A 17362-nucleotide genomic window follows, 5' to 3' on the forward strand; every position below is an offset into this window, starting at 1 on the left:
ACTGCAGACAATACCAGAAACATGGGGCAGTGGAGGAGACTCGGAACTTGGCTGCAATGCTAAGGAGGTAACCTGAGTACTGCCGACAATACCAGAAACTTGGGGCTGCAGCGGAGACTTGGAACTTGGCTGCAATGCTGTGGATGTAACCTCAGCACTACAGGCAATACCAGAAACTTGGGGCTGCAGCGGAGACTCAGAACTTGGCTGCAACACTGAGGAGGTAACCTCAGCACTACAGACAATACCAGAAAATTGGGGCTGCAGTGGAGACTCAGAACTTGGCTGCAACGCTGAGGAGGTAACCTCAAGACTGCAGACAACACCAGAAAATTGGGGCAGCGGCGGAAACTCGGACCTTGACTGCAACGCTGAGGAGGTAACCTCAAGACTACAGACAATACCAGAAACTTGGGGCTGCAGTGGAGACTCGGAACTTGGCTGCAACACTGAGGAGGTAACCTCAAGACTGCAGACAACACCAGAAAATTGGGGCAGCGGCAGAAACTCGGAACTTGGCTGCAACACTGAGGAGGTAACCTCAAGACTGCAGACAATACCAGAAACTTGGGGCAGCGGTGGAAACTCGGAACTTTGCTGCAACGCTGAGGAGGTAACCTCAGCACTAAAGACAATACCAGAAACTTGGGGCTGCAGTGGAGACTCGGAACTTGGCTGCAACACTGAGGAGGTAACCTCAGCACTACAGACAATACCAGAAACTTGGGGCTGCAGTGGAGACTCGGAACTTGGCTGCAACACTGAGGAGGTAACCTCAGCACTACAGACAATACCAGAAACTTGGGGCTGCAGTGGAGACTCGGAACTTGGCTGCAACACTGAGGAGGTAACCTCAAGACTGCAGACAACACCAGAAAATTGGGGCAGCGGCGGAAACTCGGAACTTGGCTGCAACACTGAGGAGGTAACCTCAAGACTGCAGACAATACCAGAAACTTGGGGCAGCGGTGGAAACTCGGAACTTGGCTGCAACGCTGAGGAGGTAACCTCAGCACTAAAGACAATACCAGAAACTTGGGGCTGCAGTGGAGACTCGGAACTTGGCTGCAACACTGAGGAGGTAACCTCAGCACTACAGACAATACCAGAAACTTGGGGCTGCAGTGGAGACTCGGAACTTGGCTGCAACACTGAGGAGGTAACCTCAGCACTACAGACAATACCAGAAACTTGGGGCTGCAGTGGAGACTCGGAACTTGGCTGCAACACTGAGGAGGTAACCTCAGCACTACAGACAATACCAGAAACTTGGGGCTGCAGTGGAGACTCGGAACTTGGCTGCAACACTGAGGAGGTAACCTCAGCACTACAGACAATACCAGAAACTTGGGGCTGCAGTGGAGACTCAGAACTTGGCTGCAACACTGAGGAGGTAACCCCAGCACTACAGACAATAACAGAAACTTGGGGCAGCGGTGGAAACTCGGAACTTGGCTGCAACGCTGAGGAGGTAACCTCAGCACTAAAGACAATACCAGAAACTTGGGGCTGCAGTGGAGACTCGGAACTTGGCTGCAACACTGAGGAGGTAACCTCAGCACTACAGACAATACCAGAAACTTGGGGCTGCAGTGGAGACTCGGAACTTGGCTGCAACACTGAGGAGGTAACCTCAGCACTACAGACAATACCAGAAACTTGGGGCTGCAGTGGAGACTCGGAACTTGGCTGCAACACTGAGGAGGTAACCCCAGCACTACAGACAATAACAGAAACTTGGGGCTGCGGTGGAAACTCGGAACTTGGATGCAGTGCTGTGGATGTAACCTCAGCACTGCAGACAATACCAGAAATTTTGGGCAGCGATGGAGACTTGGAAAGGGGTTTCTGACAACCAGAAAACCTTTTTAAGGATAGGGGATAACTTGCAATTTTAGGAAAACCCTTTTAAGAAGAACTTTATGCTTTCCTTATTAAAATGTGTGATTATGTAATGATTTTCTCAGTCTGGACGCAGCAAGCTTGGATCACTTTTATGTTCATCATTCCCTAAGTAATGACCGCAGAATGTAAATTCCCATTCCTGATTCCACCGTACACATGATATGGAAGGTCTTACATACCGAGCTATCATGTTCTCCTCCAGCATACCGCCATGTACAGAGCCGACATCTGCTAAAACCATTAAGACATATTTATAATCTACATAACAGGTCTTGACCTAAGCTCTATCTTACCCATCACATTTAAAGTAACTCAACATAAAAATAAAATAAAATTGGGCATAACCTTAATTCACTTACCCAGGGGTGCAAAACCAAATTCAATTTTAGATTTGAAAAAAAAAAAACATAACGGGTAAACTGAAAATTGTAAAATTAAGTAGAGGTCTAAGTCTCGCAGTACTGATAAAAAACCTAAAAATCACTGCTATCATTACCGTACTTGGGGAGTAATTCTACCCACTAATTAGGCTTCAATAGTTGACCAATATTTTGCATTTATAATATAACGCCAAAACGCAAATGGTTTGGGAAAACCACTAGTCCACTAGTAATCAAATATTATGTAGTGTTATTTAGGTAAGTAAAAAAAAGTGAAATGCCTTCCAAGACCATTTATCATGCGAGCTATCTGCCTTCACAACAGTGAAACCTTTTGGTCCCCCCCACATCCCAGAGAGCATGTTCTGCCTAAGAAACAAGGAAGGTGAAAAATGATGATGTCATGAGGTTGCTGCAAGGTTACAACTCTTCTTAAAGTGTCCGTCCTTCTCATGACCAGAATAGATACATTGGGGTCATTAGGAGACTTTTTTCCCAGCATTTTTTCAAGAAATAATAATAATAATAATAAAAAAATACAATTGTGTAAATTAAAAATATAAATAATTTGTAACACCCCTCCCCCCCACACACTAAAGCTCAAAATTGTGGGGTAGTTTCGCTGAGCAAGTAGTATACATCCAAGTGATGGATACCAATGTACAGTAAATGTATTCATCCATTTTGGCCATTATATGACTTATATTCTCTAATTTCAGTAGTTTCGCATCTGCAGCCTCTATTTCTTAATTTGCAATTGATGCTGAGCTGGTGGAAAGAGACTAGCTGATATGATGTCCCCCATAGATAACAAAGAGAAATACAGATTCCTGCTCATCATTCCTTTTAAACATGCAGAAAAAATAGCATGGAGGACAATATACGGTAGTACTGAACTATCTGGTTTGAATCCAGCTCTGCGGTGAGATAAAAGACTTGTTAGAAAGCTCAGCATGATCTTTCTGTGTCTCCCTCTGCCTATTTCCTATCTGTGCTCTTCATTCCAACTTCTTTCTCCATAAAATGTAAAAGGCTGTGTAATATGACACAACAGTATGCCTGCAGTTCCTCTGGTCTGAGCAAGACGGAGTTGAACTATGTTTTCCAGAAATGTTAATAAGTTAGGAGGTCAGGGGATGAGACGTGGCTCAAAAGTGGGGAAGGAAACAGACTTCTTTGATAAGACATATTACAAAGTTTCTTATATTCTCCTGTACTCTTGGTTTATGCAAAGTTTCTTCCAAGTAAATTATCTGTTTATGTGGGCTGGGAAGATTATTCTCTTTAGGTAAAAAACCTGCTCAATTATCTCTTAAAAAACAATTTCCATTTTAATCTTTCATAGCTAACATGTGAAATTCCATCCTAGCTCCGACCATTTCAAGTGGTCGCAGCCAGAACAGTCATCCTGTTCCACACCTATCCGTAACACTTCTCCCTGGTCCGCTGCCCTCTTTGTTGCTCTATGTCAAGTTTTTCAGGTTGTCCGGTGTACATCAATGACATAATCTCCTTAGACCTATGTAAGGACCACTGACACACATACCTGTGTCTCAGGATTGAGACTCTAGTGCTCCTTGTTTGGTAAGCTCCATTATCTGTTCTACTGTGTTTCAACTCTCTTCCATCCCTGCCGAGTTTCACTCCATATGTTCGTCGGCTTCTGAATTTCAAGGTAGCCTTAATCCTTATGTTTCCATGTGTCCTCTGGAAACTACACCAACGCCTGTGGTCTGTGTGCCAATCCAGACCAAAGTTTTGGTGGATCCATCTCACCTGGTGAGCCCTTACTTATTCCACGGCTGAGATGGGAATATCCCTTTAAATACCAGCCACACATGCTCAATAAGTGTCTAAGCTTTAGAGGCCCCGATGCAGTGCCAGCAACAGAAGCCGCCTATTAGAACGCAAGCCAAAGGAGCCATCCTCTCCCAAAATCCAGCCTGCATTTCGCTTTAGCACTGCATTGGGACTTTGTACTTCAGCCAAGGTGGAGAACCCCATGGACTACCAGCCTACCAGTCAACAGCCACAGGAGCCTTCCTCTCCCAAAATCCAGCCTGCATTTCTCTTTAGCACTGCATTGGGACTTTGTACTTCAGCCAAGGTGGAGAACCCCATGGACTACCAGCCTACCAGTCAACAGCCACATGAGCCTTGCTCTCCCAAAATCCAGCCTACATTTCCCTTTGGCACTACATTGGGACTTTGTATTTCATCCGACGTGGAGACCCCTATGGACTACCAGCCTACCAGTCACAGCCACAGGAGCCTTCCTCTTCCAAAATCCAGCCTGCAATTCCCTTTGGCACTACATTGGGAGTTTGTACTTCACAGGTGGAGACCCCCAATGACTGACTGCACTATGGATAATTGGCTTTGGATTTCACCACTAGATGTTCCTACATTCAACGGCACTTTAACCATAGTTCAAGAACATCTCCAACAGAGCCAAAGGAATATAGTGCACCGATGAACACCACAGGCGTCATACAGATGGTGATTATAAAAAGCCAAAAACAGTCAAGAAAAGTATGACTGTGTAAGGAAGTTGTGCATAATCAAGGCATTCAACATTTGCACTACTAGACACTGGAACATGCCAGGAATCATAGAAGCAACACTAAAGTCAGAATCTGCAGCCATGTGCGGGGATATGAGCTCCTCAAAGGCTCATTTTACTCATTTGGGTGGTTGTAATGGTCCAGCAATAAAGCAGCTGTCAGTCCCTGCACAACATCCAGCTTTCATCAAATAGATGTGCCCGGCTTAATAAGGGCTAAGCATAAACTACTTGTTGACATAATTACTACTGGCTCAAGGGTCTTTTTCGGTGGCCAATTTGGCTGCATGTGTCTTGCACATTTTTGTTGGCATCTTTCGCCCGCTGTTCAGCCAGAACCCTATATTCAGGCTCTAACTTTCCCCCACATGGCAGGGCTGCATATTCGCTGGCAGATTAACCCACTTGTAGCCAAGGAAAATTGTAGACAAAAAGACACTAATTTGCATGTTTCATTCACTTCCCAAATCCTGTTGTATTACATTATCAGTCAGTGTACAGCGCTTCTCAAGCTGCCAAGGATTCTGGGTGGCAGAATGCAGATGTTGCGCTTGAAAGGCATGGGTTGGGGCAGAATGGATGCCTCTTTACGAATTCAGCATCAACCGGGTTGACGTCCAATTTGTTTTATGTCAATTAAGATCAATCAGGGTAGAATAAAGTTCTGCAACTTTTTGAAGTACTTTGTATTTTAAGATCTCTAGATCAAACAAACATAAGAGCAAGTCTCACTGAAGGAATCATCTCAACAAGACAGCGGAATAAAAATAAGCAAGAAAATTTGCAGAACCCTGATCCAGCGGTCACATCAGTATTCTGTGGCCATTGTATGGGAGCCCTGAAAACCGCCTCCAATCTGCCGGCATACAAGATTCCTCTATTAATTAGCCGTCCCGGCACAATTTCATCTTTGCAGAAAGATGCATAATCAACGTTGCACCAGACCGGCTACTTAATAGAGGAGCTTGGTGTGCTGGTAGATTGCAGTTGGAGGTGGCTCACAGGGCTCCCATCATGTGGCCATGGAATACTGATGTGGCCGCTAGACCAGGTTTGTGTGACTCAATTCGCTCATCTCTTGCAGCCAAGTCCTACTTAGTGTTTTCTTCACAGGGGAAAATCTTTAGTTCACGAGCCAGCCCTGTATCTACAGTAAGTACCAAAGCAAAATGGCTTGTTGCACCTAGCCCCTTGGCACCTGAAGACAGGCCCTATTTCTACGGAAGCCACCGCTGGACTGATCTCTGAAAATACGAGCAATCAGCTGATATCACTATGATGAGTTGTAATTTATACCTATATGGGAAATTTGACATTTAATATCAATCCATGAAAATGGGAAAAAAGGGCCTCCTTATTGGGTTTCCTTATTGGGGGTCTGACCACTGGGACACTGTGTTCACCCACAATCTTGAGAACAGCGATCCCAATGGGACTGTATGATTGGAGTGGTAGAACACAACAGTTACCTGTCTCCATTAATTTCTTCAGGACTAAGAGAAAGGCTACCTCTGTCAGCAACCCTAGCAGTGAATGGTATGGATGTCATTCTGAGCACTACCAACTCTACGCATACACTGGCTTTGGGACTCCCGTTCACAAGATTATTGGGGGATCCCAGTGGTCAGATCTCCAGATAGCATAAATTATTCACAAGACAAAGCACAGAGGTTTAATTTTTAGAAATAACTTTCTTAAATATTAGTCTTCCCTGACTTTTCCTTGAAGCAACAAGTCCGAGCTGTCAATGGTGACATAATCATGCTCAGCACATGGCAATGTGGCATTAATGAACCAAACTAGAGCTGACAATGCTGGGACTGTGGTCTCATGTTAAACATAATTGCCTCTGAGGTGGCAAGACAAAATTGTCATTAACAAGACTATTCAAGCAATGATCTAATGGTCATGTTGGATCACCAACAGGAAGAAGAAAAGTAATGTCTTAAATACAAAGTTGGGAATAATGTGGCCTTCCACCTGCTATAGAACTACAAGTCTCCTCAGTTTCAACCCAAGTCTAGTCTTGTTTAACAACCCACCGGATGAAGAAATAACATGCTGGTAGAGTGTTTTATCTCTGCTGGCACAAATGACCTTGAAGGTTGAAATTCGTTTTTGCTTGATACCTATTTCCGCTTAAATTCGGAGTTGGGGACATTTGGCAGGCCACCAATACAAATACTATTGATAACGAAGCTTACATCAACTGTTTTTTCAGCTTAAAGGGATTGTCCAACAGCAGAAAAATATGATTTCTTTCTCCTAAAAACAGTGCCACTTTGGTCCAAAGGTTGTGTCCGATGTTGCAGTTTTGTCCCTTTCAATTCAACGGAGCTGAGCTGTTATACCTGACACAACCCATGGACAGATGAAGAAAGCGCCTTGTTTTATAAACCCGGACAACCAAACAAATGTGGATCTTTCAGCATATTATGCTGTCCTGAGTGACGAGCTGCATGTATATATGTAGATATGGAACACACTGCCATTGCAGCCGGGACGGAGAGAAGATAGGGAGTTCCACTCTTAAATTTTACGGGAATCTTACTAAACAATTCCATAAACTATTTATAGCTTCCATTATCCAACTGGTACCAGGACCAGACTCTGGTGATCTAAAGAGGCTAAAAAAAATCAGCATATGACAACCCCAATTTTTAGTTGTTGTGTGTAGAGGAATGTCTGATATATAAAAAGTTAGAGTCACATAAAAGGAATGGTTGTCCTGTTGTGGAGGGTGGGTACATACAAATTGGTCAGTATGTTCTATATGGCAGTAATGCAGTTTATATGAACAGCGTGCTGCTGTATGCTTTGGTTTTTTATCTCTTTATTTATCTACTTATGTATCAATGCATCTTTCAAACCATCCTTTGACATATCTACAATCCAGCCATCTACCAATCTATCTAACTACATGTCCATTCATCCATTTACTCATCCACCCAACTATTTGTTTAACCATCCATCCTTCAGTCTATGTATCCATCTATCTACCATATATAAATCCATGCATCTCTCCATCCATCATTTCACACATCCCTTCTCATTTTAATTTGACTATACAATGGAATAACCCGAAGGTACAGATATTCCTTTCACTACGCACCTTTTCTCTCCATTCCCGCCCTTGGTGAATATGTGGCATAACAGGTGGCTTTCATTGAGTTCACACATACAGTACATATTTCATAAATGGGCCTTCGTATTACTTTACTTGGCAAAGTGGGGAGTTCTGCCACCATGTTACGCTCCGTACACTACTGATTGTGCCAAAGTCAATCTCCAGCATTGGGCCAGTTTTCGATTTCAGGATCTCATTAATAGACTATGCCTCGTAAGCATATGTACCTACAGGACTGACTGTAGACGAGGAGTCGACGTCTGCGGCGGCTCCTCATATACTCACGCACTTGACAATTTTACAATAGGAAACTACATCTATTCGTGGGAAACAAATTGCAATCACACACAATATATAATGATCACCGTATATATCTTTCTACAACACACTGCTCTATTACAGTGCATGTGAAATAACAAGGCCAGTGTCACATGGAACTTTTCTTAGATGTAGCATTTTCATTGTTTTTTTGTTTTATTTTATAGGAAACTTAGAACTAGAAAAATCATGCAACAGCAAGATACAGAGAATTTGCACAAATCTGGTTGCGGGAGTCATCTCAAGCCCAATATAAGGAAGATTTCCAGCTATTGTAGCATTAGAAGCTTCTTTCAAATGCTGCTGTGCTGAAGAAATCTGCCCAGGGGTGCAGGTAGGGTTGCCATCTAGCCTACCTGGTAATTGACCGATCAGTTTGGTAAATGTCCACTTCTCTCTGCGGACTCTGTATCATCTGACATTACCTCTTTACTCCTTTGACTGCAAAGGATGCTGAAACTTACCCCTTCACAGCTCTAGAACAACAGGGCTGCCAACATCTACCTCTTCACTGCCCTAGAACAGGGCTAGCAAACTCAACCTCTTCACTGCCCTAGAACAACAGGGCTACCAACATCTACCTCTCCACTGCCCTAGACTAACAGGGTCACCAACATAAACCTCTTCACTGCCCTAAACCAACAGGGCCACCAACATCTACCTCTCCACTGCCCTAGACTAACAGGGTCACCAACATAAACCTCTTCACTGCCCTAGACCAACAGGGCCACCAACATCTACCTCTCCACTGCCTTAGACTAACAGGGCCACCAACATAAACCTCTTCACTGCCCTAGACCAACAGGGCCACCAACATCTACCTTTCCACTGCCCTAGACCAATAGGGCCATCAACATCAACCTACCTTTTCACTGCCCTAAACCAACAAATCCACCTTTTCATCACCCTAGACGAACATGGATGCCAGCATATACCTCTTCGGCACCCTAGACGAACAGGGCTGCCAAAATAAACCTCTTCATTGCCCTAGACCAACAGCGCTGCCAACATTACACTATTCACTGCTGTAAACCACAAGGATTGCTAATATTCAGTCTGTCACTGCCCTTGGCCAGCAACATATATTTCTTACTTCACTAGACCACCAGCTGGTGACATATACCTGTTGTTCATCAACCTAGATGACTAGGGCTGCATAGATTGACCCATTCAATGCTACGGACCACCACAGCTGCTCACAACTACCTCTTTACTGCCCTAGACCACCAGGACTGCTGACATATTCCTCTTCAATGCCCTAGATGACAAGGGCTGCTGATATCAACTTCTTCATTACCCTAGGCCACCACACAGGTGCTAAGAACTATATTTTCACTGTCCTAAACCAACAAAGCTTTTGACATCTACCTCCTCAAAGCCCTAGACCACAAGGGCTAATATTAATCTGCTAAATACCATACATTTTCAGGGATATTTGCATTACCTTTATAATACACTGGGCAATGAAATATGTTCATATTGATTCCTCATATCACACCTAAAGCTGGCCATACCCCCTAACCACTAGGGATGTTAGCACTAAAACCCTCACTATTCTAGACATTAGGGATATGAATCTTTGCTTGAATTTCTCCATTCATATACCAAACTATTTCTCCCATAAGTACATGTTAAACTTAGCCATCTTTATTAAAAGCCCAAACTGATAAACGTTTTTGGCCGTCAAACTAAAGTAGGTCGGGATTATTTCGGTCCATGCTATTTTCAGCAACGTACCACTGCTCTTTACAGTACAACGCTCCGATCGCCTATTTGCAGGTTTTAAGAGGAAAAATTAAAAAAAACGGAATCAACAGCTCGTTATAAAAATCTGTGTAAGATGTAAGGGGGAAATATGAAGATGAGCCTTGTGGGGTTAGCAGTCAAGGCTCCATAGAGTCTAATCTAGACAAATGACTTAGACACATAACCAACTGCAAACTATGCAAAAAACGCTGATGGCTCAGAAATAGGAGCCTAGCAAACATGTAGAAAACAAGGGAAAGCGCACAAGTTAAGGCTGTTGGGTAATTTGCCTGACACATGACAAATGAAATAAATGGTGACAGATGAAAAGCAATACATTCCGGATTGTGGAGAAACAGGCAACAACATAGATTGATTACGCTCAAGGATTAGTCACAATGGCTTGGAGGAAAAAGCCATGGACATTCAGAGAGGAAGAGACAGCCGGGCAGTAGTATGTTTTGGTGACTATAGTGGCCAATGCTGAATACATTTGCTCTGAAATCCAATGGTATAGGCTTTCCAGTGGCCATTACGTAGGTAGTTGCGCCCTTCAGTTTGACCCACATGCCATGGTAAGAGAGCCAGAGGATTTTCGATCTGGCCTGCAAAATTCATTCCTTCATTTATTTTCAGACCACCTGTTTAAAATTTCAGTTTGTTTGTATTTTTTTTTAGAGTGTCTCTCCCAGTAATACAGGCTGTGTAGCCACGGTGCCCCTCTTTTCATTGGTTCATATAACAGCACAGCTTCTATCCTGCACTAATTTCCTCCTCATGTGCCTTCATGACACTTTTTTACAGCCTGTTTTCTCTATGTCTTCCCTGAGACTATACATGTTTTCTTCACTCTTTCGTGCTGTTATCTCTAACAATGAGAGAAGTGAAGATGAAAAGCAAAGCGAGCTGTCAGAACCAGGAGATCTGGCAGATAAGTATCTTTTTTTATGCAGATCACACAAATTAAAAAAACTTAAAGACACCCCCCAGTCACAAAATAGTATTTTAACTTTGCATTTAGAAAGAAAATGAACAATAAAAAAAATTCTGATGGTGTACAAAACCTTTAAGGTCTAGGTCTAATACAGAACGGAATTAAAAACTGATGAGCTGAATCCTTCTAAGGCCTCTTTCACACTTCAGTCTTTTGGAGTCAGTTTGAATCCGCCGTTTTCGACAAATAGCGGATCCGCCATTTTTTTTTGGGGTGGATCCGCTATTTTCCCATAGACTTGCATTAGCGACGGATTGTGGCGGATGGTCGTCCATTCCATCCGCCATGTGACGGATCCGTTGAGATTTGGCGGACGTCATCTAGACATTGACGGACATTATAACATTTTTTGTCTGCGCCGAAATGGCGGTTCGCGACGGATCCGTCGCGTCCGCCATTTCCTAGAATGGCCGCCTATGGGCGACGGATCCGTTCCATCCGTCATTTGGGGATCCGTCGCCCCAATCCGCTTTTTCAATTGAGCATGCTCCAAAAAGTAGATACTTTTCCCAGACAACCCCCAAGTAACAGATCCGTCAAAAAAACGGATCCGTTAGAACCGTTTTCTCAACAATTTTGACGGATCCGTCACTATGTCGGAGCAGACTGATGCCAATCAACTGAAGTGTGAAAGAAGCCTAAGCTCTATGTAGAAACAGGAAGTCACTTTCCCTGCATGAGTCATCACTGCAAAAGTACTTGGCAGGGGATAGGAATGAAACAGCTAGATCAGGAGTTAAAGAGGGGGATGACTCATGCAGGGAAAAGAGACTTCCTGTTTCTACATAAAGAAGAGAAAAGAGAAGAATTAGCTGGGTAGAAAGGAAAAATGAGCAATTGTAATTACACAGTGCTATATAATATGATGACTGCAATATATTAAGAGGATAAAAACTTTGATAAGAGGAGTGCTTATTTAAAGATTTTCATCAATTTCCATCTTTGGCAATGTGACCATACTATGGGCGTCTTCATCATAAATATCACTTAATGAACATTACCTATTACCAATACTTGCCAATTGGTACTGATGGGGTTGAGAAAAATGGCACTGTCAGCAGGTCCCCTTTCCTTCCTTCTGCTGATAATACGACTGGCGGCTTATGCAATTGTTGCAGCCACAGATGGATAGAAAGCTGGGATATGTCTATGTCTTTCTGATCACAAAAGAACAAACTACAGTCAGTGCCCGTTCATAATAACCAGACGGTGGGGCATTTAGAGTTAATAGATGGTTCCCTCTACAAACTCAGATGGTCCGTACTTGGAAAAGAAATTTCAGCAACAGGATAAAAATATCATTTAGCTTTTAGGAACCTGCTCTAAGGCTGATAAAGGCATCTAACGGATGACGATTAAAGGAGCACTCTGACTACTGATAGTATTGACGCTTACCTCGAGCCAGAAACACAAAGCCACCTCACCTCGCTCAAACGAGAGTGGGGTGCAAAGGAGGTTGGGCTGTTTGCTCATTTCAAAATCTAAGCCAGCTCCCTTCTATGTCTATGGATCATTATAGAGAAAGGCGCTGGCTTGGTTATTGATAATAGCAGTCATCCAGCCCACTTCCACACAGCTTCATAACCGGAAGTGAAGTTGACAACAAGATGGCGTAACTCTAGTCTTTAAGGATTATTTTTGCATAATTTTTATGGCTGACCAACCCCCTGCAAGCCAAAAAAAGGAGCATTTTAAGCATTTCTTGGACTATAATCACCAGTGCTAATACACATAGTGCTCTTCAACATCATGTTCTTTACCGTCAATAGCCCGACACTATAAAACAGTGTCTCTCCTTAAATCTGGTTCTCAGAGGTGAGTATCAGTTCAACCCAAAATGGTAAGTGACTATCTCTCATGATTGTGCACAGCGTTTCAAAAACACTCTACCCGATCTCCCAAGGTGCTCCCCAAGAGCCCAAGTTCCATTCTGCTCTCCTGCCCCTACAAATAGTCCTATATTATTTTGGTTTTCATTTCAGTCTAGGGAGACGCGGGGACAACTCTTATGGGAATGGTAATAAGGTACATAATACATATGATATTGTAGTAATATATTTAGATAACTAAATCCTAATAGATTTTCCAAATAATTCTGCTAACATTAGATGATGGACATGTTCTCTCTGACTGAGCAGATCTTTTCCCGGAACCAACAATCTTCAAGAGCTCCAATTCATTACTAGATACATAGCTGTATGGTTTTGCAATGCTCCCGTACATATAAAATGAGGTTAGTCTTCCAACAGTAATAATTAAAATCGCTGTTGACATTAAATCCTACCAAATAAACCCCAGCAATGACTCTTAAGGCTGTCAGTTTTTACATGGCCTCATGATTCAAAGATTAATGGACCTTAAAACAGCCATTAAATATCAAGGCCACTCGTCTGATTCGGAAAAAAAAAGATTTACTTTTCTAACGCTTTCAGGTTCCAGGCATGAATTCTAAACTTAGAGAACTATCAGAACAATTCTTCGCCTTTGGATAATATTAGAAATCTGACTTGGGGGAATAAGGGAGGGAGGAGGGTGATGTTCCCAATTTTTATGAAAATCCTAATAATAATAACAACCTAACATCACTTCCAATTAGGATCGTTTTAATACAATGGTAAGACCAGATCAAAGATGTCACGGGTGACCCAATTTCCTGCCCAATAACAGAGTGAAAATAACTTTTGAGGATGTGGGGTACTGTGCAATTCCTTAAAGAGTAACTAACTTTTATCTGCGGTATTTTTCTTTCACAATTTTCTCCAGCATGGAAAGTTATAAAACTTTGCAAATCATTGTATTATGGAATTTGTCTTCATTACTGTAAAAAAAAAACAAAGAAAAGAAAATTGCATGTAAGTAGCTTTCCAACCCCAGCCTTTACCCAGTCGATTTCCATGCCTTCAGCTACAATATCAGAATGTACTCATTTGGAGTACAGATGATAGCAGTGAAGTTGTCGATAATGGTTGAATTCGACCATTTTGTCTCACCGTTACTAGTAAATATTGCACAAATGATCAGTCACTATGGGCATTCTGCAGAAAATGTGACCTGCAGAGTTAGAAAAATTTTGGTAGCAGTTGGCAAAATGAAAAGGCACATGGCACGCTCAGGCAAATTCGACCTATCTTGCCACTTTGCACAGGCACGTTTTATTTTGTTACAGAGTTGTATCTGCCAGTTAAGTCTGATGGACGAATGCTTAAGAAGTTGAGGATAGCCTGAATGATTAGTCCTTCACCTGGGTGGGTTGCGTGCGGCACAACTCCGGGAAAAGGTAGATGTAATTCCGAGACTGGGCTACTGAGCTCACACCTGAGAACATGATAAGCAAAGAGGAGGATAAAAGCGGAGATATCCAGGTGCTGCAACTGCAGATAAAGACTTCAAACCGTGAGGATAAAAACTGGTTTATTCTTCCTAGCAACGCATTTCGGAGTAGGACTTACGCGCCTGAAGAAGTCCTACTCCGAAACACATTGCAAAAAAGAATAAACCAGTTTTTATCCTCACGGTTTGGAGTCTTTCTCCACTGTGGATATCTGCTTTTCTCCTCCTCTAAGCTCAGGCCTGAGGAACTTCATGCATTATATCCCATCTATGTGACGTTCTGGGTTGGCTTCTGCCTCTGCGGTAAAGACATTAGGCAACGTTCAGATGTGGATTTAAAATAACATATCTGCAGCAAATGACTGTATGATAAATGTGCACTGGACTTTATAAATGGCATCCGCGTGTAGCAGAAAAATTATGTGCGGAAAGGGGAGATTTTCAAAGCCACATGCTCATTGGTAGAAATGCTGCAAATTTTCACTTTGGATTTCACCTTTTTTTTATGTATTTGGGCTAAATCTTCAGCACAAGCCACAACAAAATCTGCATGTAGTGCATTAATTTTTTGCCACAAAATCTTCTGCATAGGATGGTTAGAATGAATAATATCAACTAAACAAAACTTTCCGAAATGAAGCCCTTACGCAGTGCACATACACCAACTTATGCTCCGGCTCCTTTTTTGGTTTTACATAAAACTATTTATATCCAACCGGACAAAAAAGACAAACAGTTATTGTGCACTATTAGGGTATACGGATGTCATAGAAGAGGGTGCCATTCAGGAGGACGCAATGAGACCATATATTCCTTAGCAGTGGTCACTGTGAGAAAAGGTGCATCTGCCAATGAGAATAACTAAATTCTGGGTGGGATCTCATTAAATGCCCCCATACACATTAGACTAACGTCTGTCCAGCCCACCAATATCGAGGAGTTCAGCCTACAGCCTTTTGTGAATGGGGATGATTGTGTTAAAGATCCGACATGTCTGATTTCGGACTGTGGAAACTTTTGTTCTCTATGATAAACACCCCAGAGGAGTCTGTCTGAGGCCCGCCCATGCAGAACACAAGCCAAGCAAGTGCTCCTGTCTATGGAAGAGTCGAAAGAGATTGTTTCTAGTTGAATCATCATTAATCAGACAGCTACTGTATCTTAAGTGTATGGGTGCTCTAGAAGCGGTCACACTTGTCCATGGTTAGTATTTTTTACTGCAACCATTATAAATATATGTAAATACAACGGAGCTAACACATGGACAGTAGTGGTGGCACTGTTTATGGAATATAGCAGCTGTGTTTTTCTAACCTCCATTTATACAACATCGCATCATTTGGATTTATAGTTTACTCTCTGATGGAATGCACCAAAATTGAGTTTTATGCCACAGCGAAATGGAGAAATGCTCCTCGTTAAAAGTTCTGTTGTCTTCTTACCTGAAAAGCCAAGGTTACTTCCACTATAAATAGCTCCTCAGACATTTCACATAAAAACTACCAAGCACTAAATTAAAAACCCTGCCTTGCTTTTAAACAAGATACTGTTAAATTTATGAAGCGACTCTCAAAGGCTCATTGGTTTACACGTACACAAAGTTTGGCATTAGATGCGGGAGAGTCCGGAAGACGACACTGAATTGAACAAAGAATGCGAACCTAACACATAATAGAGGAATTTTGGGGTGTAGTAAACAGCAATACTAGTCACCATGGGAGAGTGTAGTAAACATCATTACCAGTCACCATGGAAAATGAAGTAAACAGTAATACTAGTCACCATGGGATAGTGTAGTAAACAATAATACTAGTCAGCATGGGAGAGTGTAGTAAACAGAAATATTAGTCACAGTGGGAGAGATTATTAAACAGTAATACTAGTCACCATGGGAGAGTATAGCAAACATCAATACTAGTCACCATGGGAAAGTGTAGTAAACATCATTACAAGTCACCATGGGAGAGTGTAGTAAACAGTAATACTAGTCACCATGGGAGAGTGTAGTAAACATCATTACCAGTCACCATGGAAAATGAAGTAAACAGTAATACTAGTCACCATGGGATAGTGTAGTAAACAATAATACTAGTCACCATGGGAGAGTGTAATAATCAGTAATACTAGTCACCACAGGAGAGTGTTGTAAACAGCAATATTAGTCACCATGGTAGAGTGTAGTAAACAGCAATACTATTCACCATGGGAAACTGTAGTAAAAAGCAATATTAGTCACAGTGGGAGAGTGTAGTAAACAGCAATACTAGTCACCATGGGAGAGTGTAGTAAACAGTAATACTAGTCACCATGGGAGAGTGTAGTAAACAGCAATACTAGTCACCATGGGAGAGTGTAGTAAACACCATTACCAAGCACCATGGGAGAGTGTACTAAACAGCATTACCAGTCACCATGGGAGAGTGTAGTAAACAGCAATACCAGTCACCGTGGGACAGCGTAGTAAAGAGCAATACTAGTCACCATAGGAGAGTGTAGTAAACAGCAATACTAGTCAAAATGGGAGAGTATAGTAAACCATAATACTAGTCACCATGGGAGAGAATAGCAAACATCAATACTAGTCACCGTGGGAGAGTGTAGTAAACAGCAATAATAGTCACCGTGAGAGAGTGTAGTAAACAGCAATACTAGTCACAGTAGGAGAGTGTAGTAAAAAGCAATACTAGTCACCATGGGAGAGTGTAGTAAGCAGCAAAACTAGTCACCATGGGAGAGTGTAGTAAACAGCAATACTAGTCACAGTAGGAGAGTGTAGTAAACAGCAATACAAGTCAAAATGGGAGATTATAGTAAACCGTAATACTAGTCACCATGGGAGAGCGTAATAAACAGCAATACTAGTCACCATGGGAGACTGTAGTAAACAGCAATACTAGTCACAGTAGGAGAGTGTAGTAAAAAGCAATACTAGTCACCATGGGAGAGTGTAGTAAGAAGCAATACTAGTCACCATGGGAGAGTGTAGTAAGAAGCAATAC

General features: G+C 42.4%; 1 protein-coding gene and 1 long non-coding RNA gene across 7 annotated transcripts in view; both read right to left on the reverse strand.

Annotated features, from left to right (window-relative positions):
• Window positions 1–17362, reverse strand: part of WWOX (WW domain containing oxidoreductase) — a 1206506-nt gene that overhangs the window by 523753 nt on the left and 665391 nt on the right. The window lies entirely within an intron of this gene.
• The window catches only part of LOC143807130 (uncharacterized), a 186679-nt gene that overhangs the window by 133024 nt on the left and 36293 nt on the right, over window positions 1–17362 (reverse strand). Inside the window, exon 3 of one of the 2 annotated variants that reach the window (XR_013221652.1) lies at window positions 13717–13851. The exons of the other annotated variant lie outside the window; for it this stretch is intronic. This is a non-coding gene — a long non-coding RNA (uncharacterized LOC143807130). Of the gene's footprint in view, window positions 1–13716; window positions 13852–17362 lie in introns of those variants that run through there. 2 annotated transcript variants of the gene reach the window in all.

The sequence above is a fragment of the Ranitomeya variabilis genome, chromosome 2 (assembly GCF_051348905.1).
Source record: "Ranitomeya variabilis isolate aRanVar5 chromosome 2, aRanVar5.hap1, whole genome shotgun sequence".
NCBI classification, from domain to species: Eukaryota; Metazoa; Chordata; class Amphibia; order Anura; family Dendrobatidae; genus Ranitomeya; species Ranitomeya variabilis.